Here is a 25,082-nt window from a genome sequence, read left to right on the forward strand (position 1 = left end):
TAAATAGGGTATCTCACCCTACAGGAGAATAGGGGGGAAGGGGATGAGAGGGGGGATGATAGAAGGGAAGCAGGCTGGGGGGGAGGGAAGTTGGAAGCACCCACTTTTGGAAAGGGACAGGATCAGAGGCGGCTAGGTGGCTCAGTGAGTAAAGCGCTGGCCCTGGAGTCGGGAGGACCCAAGTTGGGTTCCAGCCCGAGACACAACACCCACACAAAAATACTAGCTGTGTGACCTACTTAACCCCAAATTGCCCTCCAAAAGGGAAAAAAAAAAGAGACAGAATCAAAGTAGAGAATAGAACAAGTGGGAGGTGGGATAGGAGGGAGGAAAATATAGTCAGTCTTTTGCAATATATCTACTATGGTAATCTTTTGCATAGCTACACATGTATAACCTATACTGAATTGCTTATCTTCCCAGTAAGGGTGGGTGACAAGGGAAGAAGGGAATGAATCTGGACTTCAAAGTTTTAAAATCAATTGTTTGAAAAAAATATATATATACTATTATTGATACTATTTTACATGTAATTAGGAAATAAGATATACAAGCTTTGGGGAAAAGAGATCCACCATGCCTCACTGGGAAGTTGGAGGGGGTATGGGAGAAGATATGGGAGAGAGCAGATTGGAAGAGTGGTTAGCCTTGGGACCGATATTTTGGGACAGTGGGTAGGGGAAAAATGGCGAGAAAATTTTGTAACTCAAAATCTGGCAGAAATAAAAATGTATAACCAAACATTATGGCCTACATTTCTGTCATCATACAAAGCCTACTCATTTATCTCCTATGGAACTTTGGATTCTGCCTCTGAAACCATCTTGAATTCTGATAGGTGACCTTATTGTGTTAGAAACCAGGCCTCCATGTCATTTCCCAGCCACCACTTCCAATCCATGCCATTGAGAGTCTCTCTATCCACTTTCTAGCTCCCCTTTATGTGTTGTCTTCCCCCCATTAGAAGAGAATCTCTTTAACTATCTAGTTCATATTTTTATCTCCAGCAATTAGCACAGTGCCTGAATCATATTAAGTGCTTCCTTCCTTCTTTTCTTCTTTCCTTCCTTCCTTCCTCCCTCTCTCTCTTCCTTTCTTTCCTTCCTTCCTCCCTCTCTCTTTCCTTCCTTTCTTTCTTCCTTTCTCTCTTTCCTTCTTGTTTTTTGTTATCTATTGGTCTTTCTATCATCCATCTGTCTTTCTGTCTATCATCCATTTGTCTATATATCTTTGCAGCAGATTCAGAGTAGTGTCCTGTTCACCATGCATACTGCCTATAGAGTCTTACTAGGAGTGGACTGATAAAAAGAGAACTAGCACTGATTTTTTTTTTTAGTTATTCACCTTTTTCTGAGTGTTTTGTACTTAGCTGTATTAGAGGAAACTCTATTAGAGCTCATTCCTTACATAGAACACAGAAGGTAAATGAATGCTCCTTTAAGGAATGTTGGCATCATTCTTCTCAATGAAGCCTTCCCTGATCCATTCCTCCCTTATATCCCACCCCAAAGAAGGAAGGAAGAAAGTATTTATTAAGTACCTATTTATTAAATACCAGACACTGTGCTAAGCACATTACAAATATTATCTCATCTAGTTTACAACAACCTGGGGAGATAGGTGCTATTTTTATCATCCCCATTTTATAAATTGAGGAAACTGAGGTAGACAAGTTAAGATACTTATCCAGGGTCATGTAGCTAGTATCTGAGAATGGATTTGAACAAAGGTCTTCCTGATGCCAGGCCCAGAGCTCTGTCCATTGTGTCACTCAATTGCATCTAGAAGTAAAAATGATAATGATAATAACAGAATTTATATAGTACCTACCATATTGCAGGCACTGTTATGCCATGCATGAGCAGCTTTCTAGAGAATGGCTGCTGTGAACAGTTTTGATTACACAGTATAATGAACACTCTATTTCATAACAAATCAGAGCAAAACATTCACAGAGAATCAAGGTACAGCATTCACAATAACTTATCACTAAAATAGCCACATAGTGTTTACCAAAGTGGTCACAATAATTTTCAACAAAGTACAATCATTTAGTACCTCAATCATTCAATCATCCTTAAGGAAGCTTGCTTCTTTAAGGGTCACAAAATATAATAGTCAAAGTTCTCCACTCATGGGGCACACTAAGTTACAAATCAGTCACTATTCAGTCATTAGTCACTATTCAATCATCAGTCACTACTCAGCCAGTCACTACTCAATGCCCTCTTAAGGGGTGGTGGAAAATACACAGACCATCTACCCCTTAGTCACAAGTAAATCACAATCTTCTCAGTCAGTACACAATATTCAAGTAAATTCTTCTTTCAGTTTGATTTGAGGCTAGCTCTCGGTTTCCATGATCCCTCTTCCATGGTCCCAGCTCCAACTGTCACCTGGATTCAAAGGCAGGCAGCTCCCAGTTCCTTGTCCAGCTCCTTGTCCAGTTCTTCATCCAGTTCCCATTCCATATTGAAGCTCACAGTGTCCAGTCCACCTCAAATCCTTCACAGTTACTGTTTCTGGGAATATAAAACTTGACAGAGCCACAATAATATTCATACACATTGCTGGCACCATCATCAATTCACTATCTGCCTCTGAAATCAACTCAGACCCACCAACAAGGTCTGAGAACTCAACACAAATCATCAACATAAGAATCAACACTGACCCACAAATAAGGTCCAAGAGGTCATCACAAATCATCAGTAAAATCCTAGGACCTCCAAAACCCTCCTCCAGGTTTCTGTAAACATACAATCAGAAAATCCTCTTTCAAGGCTTCCAGTAAGGTCCCCAGGCTTCTGTGAAAAGTATCACAAACATCAACACAGACAGAGTGCCAGGATACCACAGATATTCCCTTTGAGCCACCACAAGAGTCCTCTTTTCAGCTCCTGCTGTCTCTAGCCCTGGGGCTCTCCTTATATAGTCATTAGTTCCTCCCCAGGAGTTCACAAGTTGTGGAGTTCACATGTTCTGTTTCTTAACAGACTGAAACAAGGTGTTAATTCAGTAGCTGAAACAAGGTGTTAACCACTTCTGTGCTTGCCATTATATGCTGTGATAAGCATTTTACAAATATTATCTCATTTGACCTGGGAGGTAGATGCTATCCTTATCTGCATTTTATAGTTGGGGAAACTAAGGCAGACAGAGTTTAGGTGAGTTGTCCAAGGCCACATAGCTGAAGTGTGTCAGAAATGAAACCCCTTCCTCTAATCTCCCACAGCCTTTTATTCATATATTTTTAGGGCATTGGTCACTTTCTTCTCTATGATTTTTATTTGTGTGTAATGGTTGCTAAAATTTATATAATATTTTACAATTCATAAAGCTCTTTCCTTACAAGGACTCTATGAGGTAAGTACTACAAGTAGAGGGAACCCCAACAGTATTAGAGCAGTTTCAAACTTTAATAATTGAATAATAATTAAAACTTGAACCTGCCCCGATACTTTTGGGACAACTTGTATTATTTTCTCATTTTCATAGATAAGGAAACTGAAACCTTGGAGAAGGTACGTGATTTGCCCATGGTCACATAGCTAATAAGTGGCAATGCCAAGACTTAAACCAGGGGTAGGAATCTGTGACCTTGAGGCCAGATGTGGCCCTCTAGGTCTTCAAATGTGGTGCTTTAACTGAATCCAAATTTCACAGAACAAATCCCAATAAAAGGATTTAGGCCTTTTATAATTTATATTTTTATATTTTATAATATATGTAACTAATATAAAATGGCATTTTATATTATTTATATTTATTAAGGCCACAGGTTCCCCACTCCTAAACCCTGGTGTTGGGAATCCAGCTCTTTCCTCTGTATAATGTTGAGGTCTGATCCTGTCTTCCCTACTAGATCATAAGCTCCAAAGGGGCTGAGATTATTTTTCATTGATTTGTGACTTCTTTAGCATCACCTCAGGATGCTACCTTGTATAGATGTTCAACAAATATTTTTAGAATGAGTTACTAAGACGTTTTAAAGCAAATTTTAGTGTTGTTGAAAGGTTTTTGTGATCATTGGAATAGAAAATTGAAATTTATTAATGAAGGGAAGGGTAAGAATGGAACTTAAAGAATAGAAGTTCAGGGATTTTCAGGCCTCTTATAGGCAAATTGCTTAACGGCATTGCTAATAGTAATAATGTGACTTTCTAGAATAGAACAACTTTATTTTCATCACTAGTGGTAACGGACTAGTTTTAAACCTTTAAAGGATACAAATACAGAAGTGAGACAATCCCTTCCACCTTCAATGAAAGAGCTTACTTCCTGTGAGGGTATTCTAGAACACTGAAGTCATTGAAGTCATTCCTAATTTTGGTCCAAGGTTCAGTTCAAGGGCCCTCTTCTTCAAAAGGCCTTTTCTTATTGTTCCTGCTGTTTGTGTCACAACGACTTCCCCTCACTGAGTGGGTATTTTGAGCACAATCTGGGTTTACTTGCCTTAGAATGTGTTGGATTCCTTTAATTGAATAAACTCCTGAGGGCAGGAGCTGCCTAGTATATTTGTGTATCCAGGGCCTGGCATAATGTCTTCTTCTATATTTCCCACCAGATTACACTCCTTTGGACTTTCCCATCATGTCCCAGAAATCTTTTCATCCTGTAAGATCATGTTAGCCCAGGAACTTACACCTTGGAAAAATCCTCAGGCCCTATGTACCCCTTCTCTGAGAGGAGGGCTTGTCTCAGAACCTCCATTAGAGAAGGGTTCCCAAGTCAGCCATCTCTTCATTTCCTAGATGTCTCAGTCATATGCTCCTTAAGGGCAGGGACTGATTTCTTTCTTCTTCTTTTTGAAGGCAGTCAGGGTTAAGTGACTTGCCCAGGGTCACACAGTTAATAATTATCTGAGGCCAGATTTGGACTCAGGTACTTCTGAGGTTTTTCTTTTTGCTTGTATTTGTATCCCCAGTGCCTAGCACAGCGACTGGTCTGTAATAAACATTTTACATGCTTGTTGACTGGCTGACCTTTCCTATGGTCAATGCTGAAAATGTTTGTTGACTGACTGATTTGCTGCTCAATTACTTTATATTTAAGTAAGCTGTTAATGACTCAGCCTCTGGGTTTAAGGTGAGCAGGCTTTTGAGACAAAGAGAGTTATAGAGCTTAGCACTCTCAACGTCAGAGACTTCATGAAGAATTTTTGCATGTGGGCCAGTACAGACTCTGTTCAAGGAAAGTAGCACTAAATTTGACTTCAAATCAACTTTCAAGGGGGAGCAGGGGAGCAGAGCAGTACTCACATAAGCTAAGTGGATACTCTCCCCTCCCTCTATAGTAAGACCACAGATTCCTTTAGGAGACAGGATGTATGAATATGTGGATATTTGGGGCATTGTGGGAGATGGTATAAGTGTTCATTCAAATCAGACTGGCTCCACCATAAACATCTGATGCCATCTTGAGGTTTAGTTAGGACCCTTGCCCTTTGCTACACCCCCTTCCTCATGTCGAACTTTACCTACTATTGTAACAGGGAAAAATAGGTACCTGGGGTCAAGACACTGTAGGATCATGTTAGAAGCTTGATTTTATGGACCTAGGATTGGAAGGGACCTCAAAGGCCATCTGGTCCAATCCCCTTATTTTATAGATGAGGAAACTAAGGCTCAGAGAAGTCAAGTGATTTGAGAATGTTCATAAAATCAAATGTATTCCAGAAAATAGCAATGAAAGATAAGAAAGTTTTCTTAAATGAACAATGCAAAGAAATAGAGGAAAACAATAGAATGGGAAAAACAAGAGATCTCTTCAGTAAAAGTAGAGATATCAAGGGGAAGTTTCATGCAAAAATGGGCACGACAAAAGACAGAAATGGCAGGGAATTAGCAGAAGCCGAAGAGGTTAAGGAGAGATGGTGAGAATACACAAAAGAGTCATACGAGAGAGACCTTAACATCACTGATAACCACAATGGCTCGGTTACTGATCTAGAGCCAGATGTCCTGGAGAGTGAAGCAAGCGGGCCTTAGGAAGCATTGCTAGCATTAAGGCTAGTGGAGGTGATGGAATGTGCCAGGTACTGTGCTCAGTGTTGGGGGCACAAAGAAAGACTCACATTCTATCGAGACAACTGCAGAAATGCATATACCACAACCCCAATTGCTTCACACAGAAAAAAAAAAGTGGATGTGTGAGAGATATTTAATGCAAGTGGAAAGTAATCTTAAAGGTGAAAGAACTGGGGGATGGGGCTGTGGGGTGGAGAAAGGTTTACTTGAAAAGGTCAGATATGAGCTAAGTTTTAAAGGAAGTCAGGGAAGCCAGGAGTAGAGGTGAGAAGGGAGGCTACTGCAGGCATCGAGACAGCCAGTGTGGGGACTTCCAGGAGCCAAGATGGCAGAATAAGTAATAAATCCCTGTAGCTCTCACATATTCACCTCCATAAAACCACAAAATAGCTCCCCAGAACAAGTCCTAGAATAGTAGAGCCAGTGGAAAGGTGGGGTGGAGTAGTCTTTTAGCTTGGGAGACTTGGAGGATTGGCAAGAGAAGAGGGAAGGGGAAAGGAGGATGGAGTATCCTATTTAAGGAACAAGAAGGCCAGTATTGCTAGATCAGAGGGTCCTTCTAGGGGCATAAAGTATAAAAGAATGGAAAGATAAGAAGGGACCAGATTAAAAGACAGAGGATTTTATGTTTGAACCTTAGAGGTAACAGAGAGCCACTGAAATTTATTGTGTTGTAGGAATAGTGACATGGTCCAAACTACACTTTAAGAAAAACGACTTTTTCAGCTAAGGGAGGATGGATTAGAGTGGGGAAGAGACTCAATACCAAGAGACCAATTACAAGAATATTGCACCTGTTCCTGGGTGCTGTGGTACCAGTTTTTAAGTTTATTATCTTAAGTCTTAAAGGTCCTTGAGCCTCGTGATTTTTCAGTAGGGTAGAGAACCTGAGTTAGCTTGGAGAGAACAGGAGTGCAGTACCTGGTTCAATTCACTCCTCTGTTACAAGAAACAGGGATTGTAAACATGGCAAGGGATGTGATGGATGGCTTTAGGCTGCCTTCAGTGAACACCTGGTACTGATCAAAGCAATATACTTTGCCAGAGGGTGAGATCATCTAGAGCCAAAGGATTGTTGTTATGCCAGGTTAAGAGCACAGCCTGCCTTAGTTTTGGGAAACAGGGTGTCTTCATATATCTTGACAGAACTAACTTTCTAGGCTTCTTACACTTTACTCTCCCCAACCCCTACATTCTCTGAGATCCAATGACATTGACCTCCTTTATATTCTTTGAACAAGAAACTCTTATTTCCCGACTTCCAGTATTTTCACTGACTGTCCCTCCTGCCTGGAATGTTCTCCCTCCTCATCTCTGCCTGTTGGCTTTCCTGGCTTCCTTTAAGTCTCATCCAAAGTCCAACCTTCTAAAGGAAATCTTTCCTCATCTCACTTAATTCTAATGTCTTCCCTCTGTTGATTATTTCCAATTTAACCTGTATATAGTTTGTACATAGTTTTTGCACATTGTCTCCCCCATTAGACTGTGAGCTTCTTGAGGTAAAAAAAAAAAAAAAAAGCAACACTTTTGCCGGTTTTTTTTTATCCCTAGTGCTTAGCATAGTCCTGGAACATAGTATGGGCTTAATAAATGCTTGTTGACTTGATAGGAGACTGGAGTTTGGGGATAAACACCCAAGGTTAGTGGGTGTGACCTGGAGGAAGATCCCAAACAGGATACTGAGAAAGACTGGTCTGATAGATAGGAGTGGAGCCAGGAGAGAGCAATGTCAGGCAAACCTATATGCATGAGAAAAGGGTAATTGGGATTATTAAATATTTCAGAGAGGTCAAAAGGATGAAGAGTAAGAAAAAGCAATTAGATGGGGCAATTGAAAGATCATTGTGTATGCTTTACATGACCTCACATGTATAATTTATATCATATTGCTTGCTTTCTCAATGGGTGGAGGAGGGATGAGAGGGAAAGAATTTGGAATTCAAAATTCTTAAAAATTTCACTTAACCCCAATTTCCCTGCCTTCCCCCCTCCAAAAAGAAAAAAAAAATTAAATGAATGTTAAAACATTTTAAAAATGCAACCTAGAGAGCATTGGTGACTTTGGACAAACTTTGGATAGTTTCAGTTGAATGATACAGACTTTGCTAGATTGTTTGTGTCCCCAGAGCCTAGAACAAGGCCTGGTATATAGTAAGCGCTTAATAAATTAATTAATTGGTTAATTAGTTTGTATGTGTATGGGGGGGGACTCTCTGAGGAAGTTAGAGACTATGTGCAGTTGGAATGGGGAAACTTATGAGTGGAAGACAGCTAAATTTTTTTTAGAGAGGTTGAAGGACAGTGAATCTATAAGATCTTCTAAATTCCGTACCCTGGGGCAAAGTCCTGATTGCCAAGTTCTGTTTTGCCTACTTGTAAAGTTGGGGTGAGAATAGTATCTTTTAGATTTGTGTCATTTATATTTATGTTGTGTCAGCCTATTGAATATGAATGTCCTACAATTAAATGAGTTAAAATTAGTGCATTTCATTTAATAGTCTATGAAAGATCTCACTAGGCTTACCTGAGTTTGTTACTATATAGCATCATGCTAGAAGGAAACACAGACAAATAGAACAGTTTTGAAAGCTACAGCTTGAATCTATTATACTTAAAAAGGAAAATAACATATATACAATAGAACTGCAGTTCATATGCAATCCTCTTTTTATGTTCTATTATTATAATATAGAAGTACCAATTTAAAATATTTAACTTCAGAATAAAAAGCTGTCAAATAATAAAAATTATTTAATACTTCAAGGGAGGAAAGGAGGAAGGGAGAAAAAGAAAGAGGAAGGCAAAAAGAAAGGAGGAAAGGAGAGAGGGAAGAAAAGAGAAGGGAAGCTAGGGAGAGAGGAAGATAGAAAAGAAGGGAGACGAAAAGGAAGGCATGAAGGGAGAGAGAGGAAGGAAGGAAGAAAAAGAGGAAGGGAAGGAGCAGAAAGAAAGAAGGAAAACAGGAAACAGGAAAAAAGAGAGGGAGAGAGGATGAAAGGAAATGAGGAAGAGAGAGAAAGAAGGAGGGAGGCAGAAAGGGATAGATAGAAATAGTCTTGGATAAATGGAAAGATAAGTCTTAACTAGACTGGTACTTGAATAACAGATATATAGTCCATTACTAGGCCCATACTGCAAGCCATTCCACAATATAAAACAATATAATAAACATTTACTAAGCACCTACTACATACCAGGAACTATATTAAGTGCTAAGTATACAAATGAGAAAAAGAAAAACAGTCCCTGTCCTCAAGGAGCTTATGATCATATACCATGGACCTAAAACCAAGCAGAATTGTAAATGGAAAGTAGAGAGTTAGCATTCCGGTTTAGCAGGACCTGCCAGAGTTTACATTCCTCTGGCATAGATTTTGAGAAGTCACACCTTGATGAGGCATGAAAGTACATTTCAGGGCAGCTAGGTGGTGCAATGAATAGAGCACCAGCCCTGAAGTCAGGAGGACCTGAGTTCAAATTCATCTTCAGATACTTGACAAACTTACTAGCTGTATGACCTTGGGCAAGTCACTTACCCCCAATTGCCTTGCCTTTCCCCTTCAAAAAAAATGATATGGGGCAGGTAGGTGGTGCAGTGAATAGAGCACTGGCCCTGGAGTCAGGAGGACTTGAGTTCAAATCCAGCCTCAGACACTTAACACAAAAACTAGCTGTGTGACCTTGGGCAAGTCACTTAACCCCAATTGCCCTCCAAGAAAAAAAAAGGCAAAAAAAAATGATACAGAGAGTACATCTGTAATGGAGGTCATTAAGAAATAACCTGAAGAGGCTTACTCTGCTGCAACAAGTATCTTCCTGATGAAGAATCTCAAGGAAAAAAAGTCATAGAATCTGAGTTGCAAATGACATTAGGGGTCATCTCCTCCAAAGACATCTTATCAAAAGTTCATTCAATATCTGATTGAACAATATACCATATTAGTAAATTTAGTACCTCATGGGACAGCCCATTCCATTTAAACATAGCTTTAATTAAGTAAATTATCTTCTCATACATTGAACTAAAACTTGACTTCCTATAAATTCCATCAATAGATAATACAGTTATTCCTCTCACATTGTGACTTTCCTCATCACTGTTTTGATATATTGTGGGTCAGCATAAGAAATTAAATGGGAGTTTTGGGGGAGTTTTGCTGAAGTCACAGATGACACAAGAAGGCCAGTCCATGACATAGATAAAAGTTTAGAAACTAAGAAATGCATAAAACATGTGTATTGTGTTACATAATATCCAACCAAATTGTATAATAGGGTACTATAAACACCCCATAAGAGAAAAAAAACATTCAGACTTCTCTGGTATGAAGGGAGGGTCAAAAAAATTTTGCAGATTTTCCAGACTGGGGGATGCTGTGTTCCCTAACCCTGAGATATGGAAGAGGTAACTGTAGTTCAATTTAATTCAGTTCAACAAGGATAAATTAAGTCTTTGTTGCACAAGGTGGAACCTTGTGTGAGCTCCTATCCACAAATTCCTCTAAATAAATCTAGAAAACATACCAAATCAAATTTTGATAGGAAAGTCTAGAAAAAGTCTGTGTGCCCTTTATCCAGCCCAGCTTGGCATAGTCAGACAAATAAAGAGGTCTTGCAGACACTGAGGTCAGTCTTAGAGCATACTGTGGGGAACACTGCAACACCTCGGGAGAGGCTGTGCACCCAGTCAAGAGGAGATCTCAGACTGATCCTGGTGTACCCCCAGATTCATATCAGGGCACTGTGATGGGTAAAGAAGCCAACTGGCAGCTTTGTGGCCAACTATGTAGTTCTAGGTCACAGATCCAGGGTAGATAGAGAAGGGAACCGATAGGTGGGAGTGGTATTCCTGGGTAAGGAGAACCTGAGCAGAAGCCAGCAATAGCAGTGATGTGGCTCAGACTCCAAGTTCAGAGTAGAATCTGACTTCTAGCATCTAGGCCAGCCTATAGAGGAATAGTCAAGGCAGGAAACACAGACAGAAGGGAAACCTATAATTCTGCCATTTTGAGCCAACAGAGCTGGTTGATAGGAGCAAAGACTAACAGAACTCCATGCTTGCACAGACCCAAACCCAGGTCAAGAACTTGCAGAGTTCTGGGGGTGGGATAAGAAGTGGAGCAATCAGGCTTTCTATTGGATCAGACCATTTTGGAAGCACTAAAACTTGCAGGTTTTCAGCCTTTTATAATATCCTGGAACAAAACAACACTCAATAATACCTCAAGAAAGCAATGATAGGACCTGACCAGACCTTCACTCTAGAATTGTGGCATTGTCCAGCTCTAACATAAAGTACAAATTTGGAAGGTATGCTTGAAGAATGGAAAAACAAACAAGTCAAAAAGAACCCTACCCATAATAAGCTTGATGCTGAGATACTCAAGACACAAACATAGGTAAAGTGAATGATTCCAAAATATCTACAAGAAATGCATCAGAGGAAAACATAGCTTAGGCACAAACTCTTCCTGAAAAGAATAGAGCAAAATTTAAAAATGTTTTTACAAATGAAGTAAGAGTTCTTGAGGAAAAAAATTGGAAAAGAAATGACAGCTATTGGAAGAAAGAATTCTGAAGCAAATTAATAGATTTCATTGTATTAAATCTTGAAAGAAAAACTGCCCAGGTCTCTTAGAACCAGAGGACAAAGTAGAAATAGAAACAATATACTGGTTACTTCCCAAGAGAAACCCTAAAATTGAAACTCCGAGGAACATTATGGTGAAAATCCAGAGCTTCCAGGAGAAAGAAAAAATACTATAAGCAGACAGAAAAATAGAATTCAAATACAGAGGAGCCATAGTCAGGATCAACCATAATTTAGCAGCCCCAACTATAAAGGAGCAGAGAACTTGGCATACAATATTCGGAGGCAAAGGATATGGACTTACAGTAAAAAAAATTTTTTGCTGCACAATGAAGTATAATCCTATGGAGGGGATGGGGTTGGGAGGGAGAGGATAGTACTTTGATGAAAGAGACAACTTCCAAGCATTCTTGATGACAAGACCAGAACTGTGGAGAAACTTTCATGAAGAAACACAAGAGTAAAGAGAAACATAAAAAGTTAAACATGAATGAACAATGATAAAGGACTAAACAAGGAAAAAACTGCTTATGTTGAAATATAGGGAGACTATAATGTGTCCCCTCAGAACTCTATCATCATCAGGGTTCATAGAGTGATTCCAATTGGACAAAGCCTAAGAGTGGTTCTGTAATGTTTTGATGATCTTGAGAAAGGAATGGAAAGAGAGAGTAGGAGGATTACACTGGGTGGGGAGTGGAGAGAAAGGAAGGTTGGGGAAATTTTCTCACATAATCAGGATGCACAAGTAGACATCTAAACAAACAAGGAGGAGGGGATGGGGGAACAGGGGAAACAGGGGAAACAGATGACACCTGAATTTCCCTCGCATCTGAATTGGTCAAAAGGAGGAAGAATAAACACACAGAGACACACAGAGTTGGGTACAGGAATACATTTCACTCAACAGAAATAGGGAAAGAGGACAAGGAAAGAGGGAGAATTATAAGGAAGATAGATCAAGGGAGGGATCAGTCCTTCTTGTTGTAGAGTCATTTCAGTCCTGTCTGACCATCTGTGGCCCTATTCTGTTGTTGTTGACAAAGACACTGGAGTGGTCTGCCATTTCCTCCTCCAGCTCATTTTTTTTAAATCAAATGCTTTATTTACTTCTAGTTTACATCATTGATTTCTGCAAGATTTTAGGTTAAAAATTTTCTCCCCGTTTTTCCCCTATCCACCACCCCAAATAACTATCCCACTGGATATGCCCTCCTCCATTTGCTCTTTCCCATATCCTCTCCCATACCCCCTCCAACTTTCCAGTAGGGCGTGATGGATCTCTATGAACCAGTGCCTATATATCTTATTTCCCAGTTACATGTAAAAAAATATTAATAATAGCATGTATATGTATTAAAAAACATTTGATTTTAAAGCTTTGAATTCCAGATTCATTCCCTTCCTCCCTTTCTCACCCACCCTAACTGGGAAGATAAGCAATTCAGTATAGGTTGTACATGTGTAGCTATGCAAAACATTTCCATAGTTGATATATTGTAAAACACTGACTATATTTCCCTCCCTCCTATCCCACCTCCCACTTGTTGTATTCTCTACTTTGATCCTGTCCCTTTTCAAAAGTGTGTGCTTCCAACTTCCCTCTCCCCCCCCCAGCCTGCCCTCCCTTCCATCATCCCCCCTCTCATCCCCTTACCCCCTACTCTCCTGTAGGGTGAGATACCCTATTTAGTGTGCATGTCATTCCCTCCCTGAGCCGAATTCAATGAGAATGAGGTTGATCCATTCCTTTTTGCCTTCCTGTTCTTCCCCTCCATTGTAACCATTTTCCCTTGCCTCTTCTATATGAGATAGTTTACCCCATTCTGTCTCTCCCCATCTCCTCTCATTATATTCCTCTCTTACCTCTTAATTTCACCTTTTAAGTATCATCCCTTCCTATTCAATTGGTCCTGTGACCCCTATCTATGTACACCTATACACATATATACACAGATTCACATATGTATTCATATGCCAATATACCCTCCTATATAGACATATGTATGTATGTATACATTTATCTATATATACATTTATATTCCCTTCAACTATTCTCATACTGAGAAAAGTTTCATCAGTTACAATTATTGTTTTTCCATGTAGGGAGGTAAATAGTTGAACTTTGATAAGTTCCTTATGATTTCTTTTCCCTGTTTAGCTTCTTATGCTTCTCTTGCTTCTTGTATCTGAATGTCATATTTTCAATTCAATTCTGATTTTTTCATCAAGAAAGCTTGAAAGTCCTCTGTTCCACTGAATGACCATATTTTCCCCTGAAACATGATAATCAGTTTTTCTAGGTAGGTGATTCTTGGTTTTAATCCCAGCTCCTTTGACCTCCAGAATATCATATTCCAAGTCCTTCAGTCCCTCAGTGTAGAAGCTGCCAGATCCTCAGTTATCCTGAGTGTGTTTCCACAATATTCAAATTGTTTCTTCCTGACTGCTTGTAATATTCTCTTCGTGATCTGGGAATTCCGGAACCTAGCCATAATATTCCTAGGAGTTTTCTTTTTGGGATCTTTTTCAGGAGGTGATCAGTGGATTCTTTCAACCTCTATTTTTCCCTCTGGTTCTAAAACATCAGGGCAATTTTCCTTGAGAATTTCTTGAAGGATAGTTTCTAGGTTACTTTTTTGATCATGGCTTTCAGATAGTCCAATAATTTTTAAATTATCTCTCCTGGATCTATTTTCCAGGTCAGTGGTTTTTCCAATGAGATATTTTACATTGCATTCTATCTTTTCATTTGTTTGGATTTGTTTAATAGTATCCTGATTTCTCATAAAGTCACTAGCTTCCATTTGCTCCAGTCTAATTCTGAAGGAATGATTCTCCTCATTGAGTTTTTGAGATTCTTTTTCCATCTGGCAAATTCAGCTTTTTCTTCTCCTCATTGCCTTTTTGATTCTCTTTTGCTATTTGAGTTAGTCTATTTTTTAAGGTATTATTTCCTTCAGTCAGGCTGTTGACTCTCATTTCATAATTTTCTTGCATCATTCTCATTTCTCTTCCCAATTTTTCCTCTACTTCTCTTTTCCGCTTCTTAAGGTCCTCTATGGCCTGTAACCAGCTTGTATTTTTCTTTGAAGCTTTTGGTGCAGGAGTTCTGACTTCGCTGTCTTCCTCCTGTTTCATGCTTTGCTCCTTTTTGTCCCAAAAATAGGAGTCTAATGTTGGACTCCTCTATTTGCTTTGCTTCCCTCATTTGCTCATGTTTGCCACTCAATTACTTGACTTTTGGCTTTTTGCCACAGTAGGACTCTACTACCCAACAAGAGGAGCTTTCATCTCAAACGCTGGGGTTTTCTCAGCTGCCAGAGTTATTAGATGGGTACCCTCTCTGAAACCTCCACACACTCTGGCAAGCTGGACACACACCCCAGGACCTCCACCCTAGACTGCAGTCCAGATCCAAGCAGGATAAAGCAAGAGCGATTACCCCTCAGACTGGCTGTTTGGCCCCCTACACTCTGCAGGCCAGGAGCTGAAGCTGCCACGTGGGGGTGGCTGCACAGCCGCTGTGCCTCAGCCTTTTCTTGTCCTGGGGGCAAAGGCCAACCACATTCCCAACTACTGGGTCCCAAAGTCCACACCTTTCACTTGTCCTTTGCATCTATGTGTTGATAAATCTGGAACCAGCCACACCTGACACTGATCTGGATTCCCTCCTGTTGGCAGCTGGTCAGACCTGCCCTGGGGCTAAAACCTCTGTTTGGGGTTGGGCTCAGCTCCCACAGCACTGCATTGGCCAATTCCTGCCGGCCTGCCGGGCTGTCCTCAGCAGGAGGTTAGCTTCTCTGTGTCATTTTGTGGGTCCTGCAGCTCCAAAGTTTCTTCAGAGTCCCCTTTTACATGAATTGGAGGAGGTGGAAGCCAGAGCCCTGCGGAGGTCCTCTTTCTACTGCTCCATCTTGACTCTGCCCCCAAGAAGTCCAGCTCATTTTCAATATGAGGAAACTGAGGCAAACAGGTCTTCCTGACTCCAGGCCCAGTGATCTATGCACTACACCACCTAGCTGCCCAATCCTAAGTATGTACAAAATATAGCTGTTTTCTGAGGAAGTAAAGTAGGGGAGTGTGAAGGATGCCCATCAATTGGGAATGAACAAGTTATGGAATATAATATATATGTATATGCATATATATAAAAATACACCCCCACACATATGTATGTGTGTATGTTCATATATATATATAATGTATGTTCTCAAATATAATATATATTATATGTATATATAATGTGTGTATATTCTTATATACGCTTATGAATGTATGTATACATGTATTAGATAGATATAGGTATGTTCATCAATGAATAAACAAGTTATGGTATAGAAATATGTTGGGATACTATTGTGCTAAACTTTTATTGGTATAATGACTAACTCTGATACCAGGGGACTACTGATGAAACATACTACCCATTTCCTGAGAGAGAGGTGAAGGATTCATAATATAGAAATTAGACAAATTTTTGCTTGGTCATGGCCAAAGTGTAAATTTAATTGACTGCATGTTTGTAGGGGGTTTTATTTTTCTTGCAGTCTCAGTGGAGGGTGGTGTTGAGGTAGGAGGTTGAGAAGTTGGACCTTGGCTGAGGAAAACAAATAAATTATTTTTTTAGAAAACCTCTACTGTAGTCAAGATGGCGGAGTAGAAGTATGACCTCCACCTGGCTCCGGCTTCCACCGAGCTGCAGAACCCACAAAATGACACAGAGTAGCTAACCTCCCACTGAGGACAGCCTGGCAGGCTGGCAAGAATTGGTCAGTGCAGTGCTCTGGGAGCTGAGCCTAATCCCACACCAAGGCTTTAGCCCCAGGGTGGGCCTGACCAGCTACCAGACAGAGGGACTCCAGATCAGCAGCAGCTGTGGTGGTTTCCAGATTTATCAACACATAGATGCAAAGGACAAAGTGAGAGGTCTGTGAAGGCTGGAATTTGGGACCCAGTAAGTGGGAGTGTGTGGTGTTTGCTCTGGGAGCGAGAAGCTGCTGAGACGCCGGCACAGCGAGCCAGTGCCACGTGGCAGCTTCAGCTCCTAGCCTGCAGAGTGTAGGGGGACCAAGCATCAGTCTGAGGGGTAATCGCTCTTGCTTTAACTTGCTTGGATCTGGATTGCAGTCTAGGGTGGAGGTCCTGGGGTATGTGTCCAGCTTGCCAGAGCGTGTGGAGGCCTCAGAAAGGGCACCCATCTAATACCTCCAGCAGCTGAGAAAACCCCAGTATTTGAGATGAAAGCTCCCCTGTCTGGTGGCAGAGTCCTACTGTGGCAAAAAGCCCAAGGGTCAAGTGACTGAGGGGTGACATGACCAGGCAAAGGAAACAAAGCAGACAGAAAATTCCAACGTTAGACTCCTATTTTGGGGACAAAAAGGAGCAAAGCATGGAACAGGAGGAAGACAGTGGAGTTAGAACTCCTGCACCAAAAGCTTCAAAGGAAAATACGAGCTGGTTACAGGCCATAGAGGACCTTAAAAAGTAAATAAGAGAAGTGGAGGAAAAATTGGGAAGAGAAATGAGAACAATGTGAGAAAATTATGAAATGAGAGTCAACAGCCTGACTGAGGAAAATCACAGCTTAAAAAATAGACTAACTCAAATAGCAAAAGAGGCTCAAAAAGGCAATAAGGAGAAGAATGCCTTAAAAAGCAGGATTTGCCAGATGGAAAAAGAATCTCAAAAGCTCACTGAGGAGAATCATTGCTTCAGAATTAGATTAGAGCAAATGGAAGCTAATGACTTTATAAGAAATCAAGATGCTGTTAAACAGATCCAAACAAATGAAAGAATGGAAGGAAATGTGAAATATCTCATGGGAAAAACCACTGACCTGGAAAATAGATCCAGGAGAGATAATTTAAAAATTATTGGACTATCTGAAAGCCATAATCAAAGTAAGAACCTAGAAATCATCTTCCAGGAAGTTCTCAAAGAAAACTGCCCTGATGTTTTGGAACCAGAGGGCAAAATAGAGGTTGAAAGAACCCACTGATCACCTCCTGAAAAAGAACCAAGAAAGAAAACTCCCAGGTATATTATAGCCACGTTCCGGAATTCCCAGAATAAGGAGAGAATATTGCAAGCAGCCAGGAAGAAACAATTTGAATATTGTGGAAACACAATCAGGATAACCCAGGATCTGGCAGCTTCTACACTGAGGGATCCAAGGGCTTGGAATAGGATATTCTGGAGGTCAAAGGAGCTGGGAATTAAAGCCAAGAGTCACCTATCCAGCAAAACTGAGTATCATGTTTCAGGGGAAAATATGGTCATTCAGTGGAATAGAGGACTTTCATGCATTCTTGCTGAAAAAAAAACAGAGTTGAATAGAAAATCTGACATTCAGATACAAGAAGCAAGAGAAGCATGAGAAGCTAAACAGGGAAAAGAAGTCATAAGGAACTTATCAAAGTTGAACTATTAACATTCCTACATGGAAAAACAATAATTGTAACTGATGAAACTTTTCTCAGTAGTTGAAGGGAATAGAAATATATATGTATATGTATATATATATATATATATATGAGGGTATATGAGCATATGAATACATATGTGAATGTGTGTATATATGTTTACAGATATACATAGATAGAGGGCACAGGACTAATTTAACAGGAAGGGATGATACTTAAAAGGTGAAATTAAGAGGTGAGAGAGGAATATAATACGAGGAGATGGGAAGAGACAGAATGGGGTAAACTATTTCATGTAGAAGAGGCAAGGGAAAATGGTTACAATGGAGGGGAAGAATACGAAGGCAAAAGGGAATGGGTCAACCTTATTCCCATTGAATTTGGCTTGAGGAGGGAATGAAATGCACACTAAATAGGGTATCTCACCCTCCAGGAGAATGGGGGGGAAGGGATAAGAGGGGGGTATGATGGAAGGGAGGGCAGGCTGGGGGGGGAGGGAAGTTGGAAGCACCCACTTTTGAAAAGGGGCAGGATCAAAGTAGAGAATAGAACAAGTGGGAAGTGGGATAGGAGGGAGGGAAATATAGTCATTCTTTTTTTTTTTTTAAGCAATAAGGGTTAAGTAACTTGCTCAAGGTTACACAGCCAGTTATTTCTGGGTGTGGTGCTGAGTATCTGAGCCCGGATTTGATCCAGGTCATCCTGACACTGGAGCCGGTGCTCTTACTCGCTGAGCCACCTGGCCGCCCCTAAGCAATTGGGGTTAAGTAACTTGCTCAAGGTTACATGGCCAGGTGTTTCTGGGTGGGTGCTAAGTGTCTGAGCCCGGGATTCGATCTCCAGGTCTTCTCAACACTGGAGCCGGTGCTCTTACTCGCTGTGCTACCTGGCCGCCCCTTTAGGTATCCTTTTTGACCTTTTCACTGTTAGCCATCCTCTCCCTTCTCCAGTATTTTCTCTAACCTTTAGAAATGTTTTCTCCAGCTTCTACCTGTCTGACTATTCCTCAGTCTTTTTTGGATATCCTTTCTAGAACACATCCTTGGTGCCAGAACTATCCTCACTGGTTTGTTTTTCAAAGAATCTGTTACATATTAGTTAGCCCCAGTTACGCTTTACTTTAAAGAAAGTCTTTTTGTTTTCAACATGGTACCTCAGCCCCTGCACCAACTTTCCTAGCTTTTCAGCTCTGTAAAACTAAACAAGTCAATACTGCCTTAGCTACTGTGTCATTTTACTTTCCTAAGGGTCTAGTCATCATTTTCTAGACTTCCTAAACCAAAACACACCTCCTAGGCCACCACTTCCTCATGTAGAATGTAAGCTAATTGAGGGCAGAAATTCTCTTTCTTGCATTTGTATTCCCAACTTTTAGCTTGTTGCCTGGCATTTGCCTTTCTCTTTCAGTGACTCATCAGGTCTCTGGTGTTTTAAGCAAGTGGTGTTCTCCCCTGGGTCCTGTATCTTCTTCTCTCTACAACCTCTAAAGGATCTCTTTTGCTCTCATGGACTAAATTATGATCTCTAATCTGATGAATCACAAATATATCCAGTTCAACCATCTTTCCTGAGCTTGATTCCCTATTCCATTGTCAACTCACTGTCTCTAAGTAGATATGCCCTTGGTACTTCAGGTTTTACAGTCCAAAATTAAAACCATCATTTATACCCCACTCACTCTGCCTTTAAAATTCTTCATTTAAGGGATGGCTAGGTGGTATAGTGAATAGAGCACCGGCCCTGGAGTCAGGAGGACCTGAGTTTAAATCAAGCCTCAGACGCTTGACACACTTACTAGCTGTGTAACTTTGGGCAAGTCACTTAACCTCAATTGCCCTCCAAAAAGCAAAAACAAAAAATCTTCATTTATCCATTGCTCTCTCAGTCACTCAGATGTATAACCACAGCATTTTTTGACTTCTCCCTTTTCCTCATCCCCTCATATCTAATCAATTGCTCACTCCTATCCATTCTATCTCTACATCATCTTTCTCTTTCTCTCCATTCATAAGAATTGGGAGATGAAATGTTATGGAATAAGTCCTATTCTAGCTCTCAGTAGTTGCCCCTGACCCACTTCATACATGCAGACAGACCTCCCCCGCCCCAAGATAAGAAGAAATAAATAAAAAACTGAATAAATATTAACTAGTTTACTCTAATGCTATATAACATTCATGAGAGTCTAGATACTAGCTCAGGAGAGTGAAGTTAATCAGAATTTAGGCCATGCTCTACTTTACTATGAGGCCTGTTATAATGCCAGTGGCTGCTTGTGTTAGAGATGAGTTCCTAGACTCTGAGAAACTTTCTCAGAGTCTAAATAAGGTCCTAAGAGGAAGCCTTTTTTTTCTATAACAGTTCTGAAATTTTTTTGTCACAGGACCTCTTTATACTTTTAAAAATTAAATGAGATCCTCCCCCTTTTCAGAACTTTTGTTTATTTTTGTTTTATCTATTGATATTTGCTATGTTTGAAATTAAATTTAGTATTATTATGACAATAGTTTTGATCTCAAGGACCCCCTGAAAGGATCTCAGGTACCCCCAAAGTCCTCAGAACATACTTTGAGAATCACTGCTCTCTAGGAACAGGTTCCAAATCAGTCACAGAATGAATCAGACTCTCTTTCCTTTCTCTCTCCCTTTTCCCCAACTAACCAGTTACAATTCACAAGAATCTAGAAGAGTAGGAGGCAGCTAGGTGGCACAATGAATAGAGCACCGGCCCTGGAGTCAGGAAGACCTGACTTCAAATCCAGCCTCAGATATTTAACACAAAAACTAGCTGTGTGACCTTGGGCAAGTCACTTTAACCCCAGTTGCCCTTCAAAAAGCAAAAAAAAAAAAAATCTAGAAGAGTAGATCTAGCATCTTGTTTCTCTCCCTAATCACTGTGTTAGAGACAAAGAGAAGTAATAAGCACTCAGAGAGGAGAATGTTACACAGAAGGGTAAAGGTGGAAAAGTTCCTTTGGAGTAGTCCCTCCCTCCTTCCCCCACCTTCCCACAGTCTTCACTATTGGTGGATCTCACACAGATTTGAACATGGAAATTTTATGAAGGGTCACTCTCCTTTTTCCTGTTCTTTTGTAAATTATGATTTATCACAAAAATTACTTCTCTGGATAATCATTTATTACCAAATGCAGGAATTTAATGTGTATCTAACTTTTTTTTATTTTCATTTTAAGGAAAAAATCCTATGAACTCAGAAGTAGCACTAATTAAGATTCTGTGTATGAAGAAGAAATAGGTCAGTTTGTTTGAGGTGAAATAAGTCTAGAAAGATGATTTGGAGTCAAATAGGGAGCCATAGATACTTCTTGAGCAGAGAAGTGACATTGTAAAACCTTTGCTCATGTGATATCAATTTGGCAGTTGTTTTGAGGATGGATTAATAAGGGGAGAGCAGAGGCAGGGAGAACAAACTCCTTGAGGGCAGGGTATGTGTCATATCATTTTAATCTATCATTAAAGGTTTTTATTTTAAAGAAACAGACAAACAAAATTAGAACTAAAGGATTGTTGAATGTAGAATCTATAGCACTGGGTATTTTAAAGTTATCTTCCATATTCATATTTTCCTTCTGGTTGATATTTCAAGTTTGCATTTGTACTGTGGCCAATTTATGGAAAAGCATGGTTTGGTCTTTTTTTTTCCTTTAAAAGATCCATTTGTCAGTAATTATTTCAGTCTAATGTATTTTGTGTTACTGTAGACAATGTTTGTCATATTCTAGGTGCTCAATCATTAGTTCTTCCCATATTCCATCTTTCCATTTCCTCTATGGAAAGAAATAGGCTTTGATAGTCTCATTGTGAAAATTGTGAAAAGAGAAACTCTTTGGAGTTCTATGGTATTTTAATCTAGATAACCTTCCAAGCACAGAAAACTCCAATTTTTAAGGAATCTAAGCAAGTGGAAAGGGTCAGTAATGGGATTTTGTTTGCATGTTCTGCAAGGTATTTTGATTAAAAAGAAACAAATGACAAATAACACAAGCCAATGTCACAGATTGAAAGCTAAAAGGTACTTTATGGGCCATTGAGTTTGACTTCCTAATTTGACAGATGAGGAAACTGAGGCTCAGAGATGTTAAGTGACATACAATGTTATGCAGGTAGCAAAGCTGGAATACAAATTAAGATTCTCCAGCTCCAAATCCAGCACTTTTCCATTATTGCACACTCCACCATTTACAGAAAAAGCTGCAGGGACAATAACAATAATATTTAGCATTTATATAGCACCTACTATGTGCTGAGCACTGCGCTAGGTGCTTTACAAATATTATCTCATTTGATTTTCACAGCAACAATTCTAGGAGGCAGGTGTTACATTTTATTTATTTATTTATTTATTATATTTATTATATATATATTTATTTATTTATTTACATTACATTTTACAGTTGAAGAAAATGAGAGAGGCTAAGTGACTTGCCCAAGGTCATACAGCTAGTAAGCACTCAACAATGATTCAACCCTACACATTCTCTGTCTCCTTGCATCTGTGGCTACGGTAACTCTATTAACTACAATAGTTGCTTAATTAGGATACTTCGTTTTCCAATAATCCTGGATGGAGGGGAGCAAGGCATTGTGAAATTATGTCCTCCTGTTCTGATATGTACATTTACCCCTGTTTTTAGTGTAGTACCCATGACCTGTCTATACAGAGCTCCAGGGATGACCATGGTCAATGAATGTCCTGTGTTCGTGCACATGATAGAGAAAGATGGAGGCAGGTGAATTTAGAAAGGTTCAGGGTTCAAACATGGGAATAGGGATTTGGAAAATAATACTTTGCCTTCCAGTCTTTTCCTACATCCTGGAAGTCATTTTTGGATCAGATCCCTGCCGAGATTGTAACTTTTGCCTTCTGACCCTTAGGACATACCTTTACCTGCTGGGAAGAGACCACCTAGACCTCACAGGACACATCAACTTCTACTCTGAGGTTGGAGCTCAAGGAAGAGCCTTTGAATCATCTAATCACCTGCATCCCTCAAATGACTTCTCTCCAACCACTGAAACTCTGCCTTGATTCATTCCTCACTAGTTATCATACCTCCTCATTATCTCTCCTCATTCTCAGATGGTGAATCCCTTCCTTGTACAAACCCCATTCTTCATAATACAATAGCCGCTCTCTTACTCCCATTTCACTCTCCCCTCTGTCTCCCAATGTCCAGTTCCAGATCTACTCACTGCTTCTACTTTGCTCTCTGGCATGCCTTCTGGAGAAGGAAATGGCAAACCACTCCAGTATCTTTGCCAAGAAAACCCCAAAGTGGTCACAAAGAGTCAGATCTACTGAAACAACTGAACTGGCATGCCCTATAGTGACTGCACTATCCTTAATTTCTTATCTTGACCTCTTGGTGGATCATTTTCATGTTATACTAACCTCTACAATTGAGTCTCTTGCCCCCTTGTCCTATTGCTGATCATGCCTTGCCAAATCCCAACCTTAGACTACTCCCACCACCCACATCTAAAATTCCTATTCACATGCCTCTAAAAAAAAAGCTTGAGAAAGTCACAAAACCATGTAGAGTCCACCACAAATGTATGTTATATAGTCTGAACTGAGCCCTTACTGTGGGAAGGAGAATCCTTTGACAATCCTTTGATTCATTATCCCAGTAATCTTAATGACTCTTCCAAACCTTTTCATCCCTCCTCAAGCTTCCCATGGCATCCCTCCCTCTCTTTCTCTCACCTGAGTCCTTATACTTTACTGAACAAAATTGAGACAAGAATTTTTACTTTTTTCCTCCCCCTCCTCCTCATCTCGTGTCCTTCAGCTGTTTTCCTCTACTACCCCCTCCTTCACCTCTGTCTCACATGAAGAAGTGACCTTCTCCTAACCAAGGTAAGCCCCACTACATTCACCCTTCATCCCCTTCTCCTGCAGGTTTCATCTTCTATTATCCCTTCTCTCACTGCTATTCAATCTTTCACTATCTACTGGCTGCTTCCCTGATGCCTACAAACTCTCTGAACCTTAAAAAAAAGCAACAACCCTCATTTGATCCCATTATCCTGATAGATATCATCTTGTATTTCTCCTCTCCACAGGGACTAAACTCCTTAAGAAAGCTAATCTAAAATCAGTGCCTCCATTTCCTCCCCTCTCAATCTTTTAACCCCTACAATCTAGCTTTCAACCTTATTCAACCGAAACTACTCTCTCTTGAGTTACCAGTGATCTCTTAATTGCTAAATCTAATAACCTTTTCTCAGCCCTCATTTTCTTGACCTCTCTGTGTTAGTCTCTGATACTGCTGATCTCTCCCTTCTTGATGTTCTCTTATCTCTAGGCTTTTGGGACACTGCTCTCTCCTAGTCCTTCTACATGTCTAACTACTCCTCAGTTTTATTTACTAGATCTTCATCAAGTTCCTTTCTACTAACCATCAGTGGCTCACATGGTACCCCTCTGAGTTCTCTTCTCTTCACTGTATTTACTATCTCATTTAGTGGTCCCATCAGCTCCTGTGGGTTCAATTATCATCTCTATTAAAATCGTTGTTACATCTATATACCCAACTCAAACTTGTCTACTGAGCTTTAGTCTCATATCACTAATTTCCTCTTGTACATCTTAAATTGGATGCCCCATAAGCATCTCAAACTCAAAATGTCTAAAACAGAATTCTATCTTTCCTTCTAAACTCTATCATCATCTGAACCTCCCTCATTATTGCCAAGAACACAACTCCTTCCAGTTGTCCAAGCTGGCAACCTTGGTAACATTTTTGATTCCTCACCTGTACTCTCCTCTTCCTGCCCCTTCACATTTTCAAACCACTGCCAAGACAAAGATCAGGAACTGGAGTTTTGCCCCACTGGAATTGAAGCCCATTTTGGATACTACTTTTCTTGAGTAACTCATGCCACCTTTGGGAGAGCCAATCAGAGTGCTTAGAGTTCCACTGGGCATCACTATGAAGTTGGTCCACCATAAAGTTTTATTTATTTATTTTTCAGTGAAAAGCCCTAGGTGAGCATCCTTGGCCCCTCTCAGTTA

General features: G+C 40.2%; 1 long non-coding RNA gene across 1 annotated transcript in view; it reads left to right on the plus strand.

Annotated features, from left to right (window-relative positions):
* LOC138159372 (uncharacterized) overlaps positions 1-24,822 on the plus strand; it is a 39,397-nt gene extending 14,575 nt beyond the window's left edge. Inside the window, exon 3 of the long non-coding RNA XR_011167879.1 lies at positions 22,940-24,822. This is a non-coding gene — a long non-coding RNA (uncharacterized lncRNA). The remainder of the gene's footprint in view (positions 1-22,939) is intronic.
* Positions 24,823-25,082: the final 260 nt, after the last annotated feature.

This window comes from Petaurus breviceps, unplaced genomic scaffold, assembly GCF_028583685.1.
Source record: "Petaurus breviceps papuanus isolate PSGF00001 unplaced genomic scaffold, PetGlider_PUasm1.0 118, whole genome shotgun sequence".
Lineage (NCBI taxonomy): Eukaryota > Metazoa > Chordata > Mammalia > Diprotodontia > Petauridae > Petaurus > Petaurus breviceps.